This window comes from Diceros bicornis, chromosome 12 (genome assembly GCF_020826845.1).
Source record: "Diceros bicornis minor isolate mBicDic1 chromosome 12, mDicBic1.mat.cur, whole genome shotgun sequence".
Taxonomy (NCBI): Eukaryota; Metazoa; Chordata; class Mammalia; order Perissodactyla; family Rhinocerotidae; genus Diceros; species Diceros bicornis.
The window spans coordinates 38,791,345-38,797,840 of record NC_080751.1 but is presented as its reverse complement, the minus strand read 5'-3'; positions in this window follow the sequence as shown (position 1 = coordinate 38,797,840).

Here is a 6,496-nt window from a genome sequence, read left to right as displayed (position 1 = left end):
TGAGGTCATTGATTGGAGACTTTCTTTTCTAGTGAAGGCATCTTAGTGCTATAATTTTCCCTCTAAGTACTGCTTTAGCTGCATACCACAAATTTGAAATCCTGTGTTTTTATTTTCATTCAGTTTAAAATACTTTCTAATATCTATTTTTATTTCTTCTTCAACCCATGTGTTATTTAGAAGTGTGTTATATAGTTTCCAAATGTTTGGGGAATTTCCAGATATCATTCCTTTATTAATTTCTAATTTAATTCCATTGGGGTCAGAGAACATATTTAGGAAGGCAGCTCTGCTCACTACCATACCACCACCACACACTAAGAGAACATACTTTGTATGACTTAATTCCTTTTAAATGTAGTGAGATTTGCTTTATGGCCCAGAATATGCCCTACCTTGGTAAATTTTCTGTGTACATTTGACAAAAATGTGTATTCTGCTGTTGTTGGGTGGCGTATTCTATAATGTATCAATTAGGTCATGTTGGTTGATAATGTCCTTCAAGTCTTCTATATCATTATTGGTTTTCTGTCTACTTGTTCCATCAATTACTGAGGGTGGGGGGTATTGAAATCATTAACCTATAATTTTAAATTTTCCTACTCCTCCTCGTAGTTCTACCAATTTTTGCTTCATATATTTTGAGGCTCTGTTATTAGATGCATAAATATTTAGGATTGCTGTCTTCTTGAGGAATTGATCCCCATATCATTATGAAATGACTCTCTTTAATCTTTGGTAATATTTTTTGTTCTGAAATCTATTCTGTTTGACATTAATACAGCTACTATAGTTAGTATAACTTTTTCATCCTTTTACTATAAATCTATTTATATCTTTATATATTTTTATTATAAAAGGATTCCTACCATCTAGTTAATTACACATCCATCACCTCACATAATTGTTATTACTATTATTATTATTGCTGAGAACAATTAAGTTCCACTCTCCTAGCAAATTTTAATTATATAATACAGTATTATCAACTACATTCACCATGTTTTACATAAGATCCTCAGACTTTATTCATCTTACAGCCTTTTACCAACCTCTCCCTATAAAATCTTTATATTTAAAGTGAGTTTCTTGTAGGCAGCATGTAATTGGGCCTCATCTTTTTATCCAATCTGACAATCTCTGTCTTTTAATTTAGGTGCTTACACTCTTTCCACTTAATGTGATTATTGATATGCTGGAGTTTCAATTTACCATCTAGATATTTGTTTTCTTTGTCCCATCTGTTTTTGTTCCCCCTTTCCTCTTTATCTGCCTTCTTTTGGATTAATTGAGTATTTCTTCTGATTCACGTTGTTATCTCCTTTGATGGCTTATTCACTAGACTCCATAGTGCTTGCTTTAGGGATTCTAGTTTGCATCATTACCGTCAAGTGTTTACTCCTTCACATGGAGTATGAGAACCCTACAACGTGTACTTCCATTTCTCCCCTCCTGCCCTTTGTGCTATTATTGCCATACATTTTACTTCTACATGTTATAAAACACACAATACGTTGTTATTATTTTTGCTTTAAAATCTACTATCTTTTAAAGAAATTTAAATAATAATAAAAAGAAGCCTATAAATTTACCCATGTAGTTACTACTTCTGGTACTCTTTATTCCTTTGTGCTGATCCAGAATTACATTTGCTCTCATTTTCCTTCTGCTTGAAGAACTTCCTTTAACATTTCTTAGAGTGCTGGTCTGCTGGTGACGATTTTGTTTTAGCTTTTTATTTTTTTTAAGGTCTGCTAAAGTCTTTATCTCACATCTGTTTTTGAAGGATACTGTCACTGGGTAAAGAATTCTATATTGACATTGATTTTTAATTTCAGTATTTTAAAGATGTTGCTCCACTGTATTACTTAACATTGTTTCCAATGAGAATTGTTATCATTCTTATCTTTGTTCATCTTTTTTCCTTGGTTGGTTTTTTCATTGTAGGTATTAAGCAATTTGATTATGATGTTCATTGTTTTGGCTTTCTTCATGTTTCTTTCACTTGGGTTCATAGAGTTTCTGTGGATTTACAGTTTTATCCAATTTGGAAATTTTCAAGCCATAATTTCTTTAAAGATTTTTTTCTGTCCCTTCCTCTCTCCTCTCCTTTGAGATACCTAACGCATGTATAGTTGATTACTTGAAGTTGTCCCGCAGTTCACCGATGCTCTGTCCATCTCTTTCAGTCTTTTTACTCTTTCTTTCATTTTGAATAGTTTCCATTGCTGTTTCAAGTTCATTAATCTTTTCTTCTGCAATTTATAGTCTGCCACTAATTCTATCTGGCGTATTTTTCATCTCAGACATTATGGTGTTCACCTCTAATAGCTCAATTTAGGTCTTTCAAATATATTTTCCATGTCTCTACTTAATATGTTCGATCTTTTCTCAAGCTTTTTGAACATATGAGATTATAATTACAACAATTGTTTTAATTTTTTCTAATTCTATCATCTGTGTCATATCTTGGTCAGTTTCATTCGATGGAGATTTCTCCTCATTATGAGTTGTATGTTTTTTGTTTGTTTCTTTCTTTGCATGCCTGAGAATTTTTTATTGTATTTCAGACATCGTGAATTTTATCTTGTTGGGTGCTGAATACTTTTGTATTCCTAGAAAAATTTTTAAGCTTTGTTCTGGGATGCAGTTATTTGGAAATACACTGATCCTTTCAGGTCTTTCTTTATGTACAAGGAGAGCACTTAGTCTAGGGTTCATTTCCCCCACTACCAAGAGAAGAACCTTCTTAATTACTCTAACCAGTACCCCGTAAGTTATGAGGTTTCCAGTCTGACTACTGGGACTAAGCACTATTCTCAACTATGCATGGTCTCTGGTGACTGTTCCCTCTGATCCTACCAGGTGGTCCTTTCCCAGGCCTCAGGTAGTTTCCTCACATGCGTGCAGTGATCAGTACTCAATAGAATGAAAGGAACCCTCTACATATCTCCAGAATTCTCTCTCTGTGCAGTTCTGTCCTCTCCTATTTTCTGTTCTGCAAAGTCTAGCCATTTTGTCTTCCCCAGACTCCTAGTTCCATTTCTTTAACTCAAGGAGACTGGTGGACATTTTCTGGGTTCCCCCTCCCTAATTTTCTCCAGGCAGTAAACTGGGGAAATTATAGGACTCATTCATTTTTTGTCTTTCAGGGATTACTATCCTTTGTTACCTGATGTCCAAAGTCTTGAGAGCCACTGTTTCATATATTTTGTCTGGTTTTTTAAGATGTTTCAGGCAGGAGGGTCAATCCAGTCCCTGTTATTCCATACTGGGCAGAAGTGGAAGTCAGGGCTGTGGATGTCACGTTAACATCTGCGACAGTGGTAGCCATCCCAGAGTGAAAAACACGGGGGAGGGGGAGAATGAGGAGAAAGTTTATTTTCTCCTAAATCAGCCTCTAAAATTCAAAGAGATGACAAAACTATTTTGCAAGGGTGTAAGGGGCCAGAAGCAAAATACATTCAAATACCTTAAGTAAGCCAAAGAAATACAAATGTTAACTGAAGGAATGGCAGAGTTTGTTGTAATCTTGGGGAGGTGATGTGTAACTTGATACTGAATGTAGAGGAATGGGTTTCCAGTGTCCATCTAGAGGTCAGAGACGTGAGCCCTGCTCCAGTGTCATGGGAAGCATTGAGCCTTGTGGTCTGGCCAGGGTCTTCCCTGGCCACTGAGAAACTTGGGACATGGTGTCAGAAGCCCCAAGTCACTCAAGTTGAAATGACATAATTGTTTTCTTATCAGATAAGTGCCTTTCTAACCCTAGGAGATTCAAAAATATAGAAATGGTTAAATAAATCAAATTTATACTAAAGGTAAAATATTAAATTTAGGAACAATTTATATAAATTTAATATTTGAGTCTATATAATGTTTATGAGAATTTGTACATTAGAGTATCTAACAAATTAGACTTGTGATTCTAATTTAAAATGTATATTACTTTTACACTTATACAATTTTAAGCTGAAAATTCTAAGATGCTTTCTTAAGTTTATACAGAATACTGAGAGTTATCATATTTACATGTCACATATATTTACATGTTTAATATATTTTTGAAAATTACATAAATACTTCAGAAGATAGTATTGATTAATCAGACAGCTGGAGCACTTAAAAATAAAAATAGAATATATTGAATTTTAAAGGCAGTTTGAATATTTTAGAGGAAATTATAATGGGCACCCTTCAACATGATTCTAAATATTTGCTAGATTAACAAGTAAATTACGAAATTTGCAAGTTCAACTTAAAAGCTCAAGGGAAAACTAGAGTTTTCTATCTAAAATGTTAATATAAATTTGTGTGTGTGTGTGGTCTGTGTGTGTGTGTGTGAGGAAGATCAGCCCTGAGCTAACATCTGTTGCCAATTCTCCTCTTTTTGCTGAGGAAGATTGGCCCTGGGCTAACATCCATACCCATCTTCCTCTACTTTATATATGGGATGCCACAGCAGCATAGCTTAAGTGGTGCACAGGTCTGCGCCCAGGATTTGAACCTGCCAACCCCAGGCTGCCGAAGTGGAGCACACAAACTTAACCATGCCACTGGGCCAGCCCCTAAAATGTTAATAAAAATTTTAAAACAAAAGAAGACCCGGAATAATCTCTTATGTGTCAATGCTCCCTCCTTGCCCCAGAATACCAAAACCTCACGTTGACACAACAAACCCCAGCCCTGCTAAAAGACAGTGTGAAAACTTGCTGTAAGCTGAGGGCAGTCACTGAAGGGTTTTCATAATGATAGCTAACCCTCATCGCGTGCTAACTCTGTACCAGGCACTGTTTTTCACAGACTCGCTCACTGAATTGTCACAAGAACCCTCTGAAGCAGGGATTATTTTTAGTCCTAGTTCTACCAGTAAGGCAAGTAAGGTTCACAGCCAGGATGTGGTGGAGCTGGGGTTCAAACCCAGGCCTCTTAATCCAGAGTCTGTGCTCTCAACCATTGTGCCCTGTGCAATGTGACCCCTTTATGTTTTGTTTTGTTTGCTTTTGTTTCCAAAGAGTATTCCAGCAACAACACAGAGGATGGGTTGGTGAGAAGACAGGTCAGGAAGGCCAGCTGGGAAAAGGCTGCTCCCATCCAAGTGAGGGGTAACAGGGACGTGAGCTAGGACAGTATCACTGGAGTTGGAGAAAAGAGGACAGACTCTAGAGGAAAGTTTGGAGATGGGTACTTGGAGGTAACCATTGGACTAGCTGACTAGGTTACTCCGAGGAGTTGGGTGGGGCCCTGGGAAGGATAGTGTGGGACAAGGTGGAGAGAAGGGAAGGGAAGGATCCCATCTGAAGGGCCTGTGGAAGCAGTCAGTAAACTGCTGGCCATGTGGGTCTGAAGGTTACGACAAAGATAGGGGTTAAAAAATTGGGGAGACAAAATGTTTATTAGTGCTATAGTGATATGAAAAGAATACTGTTAATCCAACTCAACTCATAACTGTTTTTGGCTAAAGTTATGATTTTGTTTGCTAATTTTTATAGATGTAAATCTCTAAGGGCTAACAGGGAATCAATGTGTGAACTAAAGCTGCCTCTTACAATCACCCCAAAGAGAAAACTAGGTAGCCAACTGTATCCAAAAAACCAGCAAGTCCTCCTTATTCTGGGGAGCAAAACAGAGCATTTTCCAAACCAACTATGGCCAATGCCTGTGCCATGTGCAGGAGGTCACCAAAGAGTGTCAAACATGGTACCTGCCTTCAGGGGACTACCAACATCCCTCTGTCCCTGGCATTCAAATATCCGCCATCCACCAGGCTACATGGGTCAGTCAGTCCAATATATATTAATGAGTCTTGAAGTATCTCTCATAATTTAGGATCTGGTCTTGCCTTGAAGTTGCCACGTTCTAGAAACTTTGTTATTTCTTCTTTTATTCACTTGGATCATCAAAGGGATAGAACACATAATCATTTTTCGATTGTTTGAGCAGAACCCATTACAGTTGCCGAGAAGTGGTAATTGAGTTTATCAAATATAATTACCTCCACTCAACCCACCTCCTCTTCAGTCTGCCTTTCTCAATCAGGAAGAACTAACACCACCTTTCACTAAGGACACTTGCATATTTGAATGGCTTCCCAGGAGTCTTTAAGTGGCATATAATTACACTTAATTTAATTTTTTTGTCATTAGTCCCAGAGGCTTTGATTCAAAGTCTGTGTTATTCTGATATAAGTAAAATAAAGCTCCACCTCAAATTAAATATTTGCCTTTGCGTATGGTTTGCTGTTCATTGTACAACTGCTCTTCTGTTAGAGTCTTTTGTTCCCAGCAGCCACTCCTGGGCTTGGCATCTTTTCCAGTTCCTTGTGTTGCCCCATCAGTTGTCAGGTCACCGGGAGCCTGAGCACACTCAGGTTTCAGGGACACTTCCAGACCCCAGGGTCCCGGGAGGTGACACATATGAGAATCTAACAACTCTCATATTTTCCATGTGAGGACAGTCATCCTGACCTTGAATTTAGGGAATGGGGTATTCGTGTTGA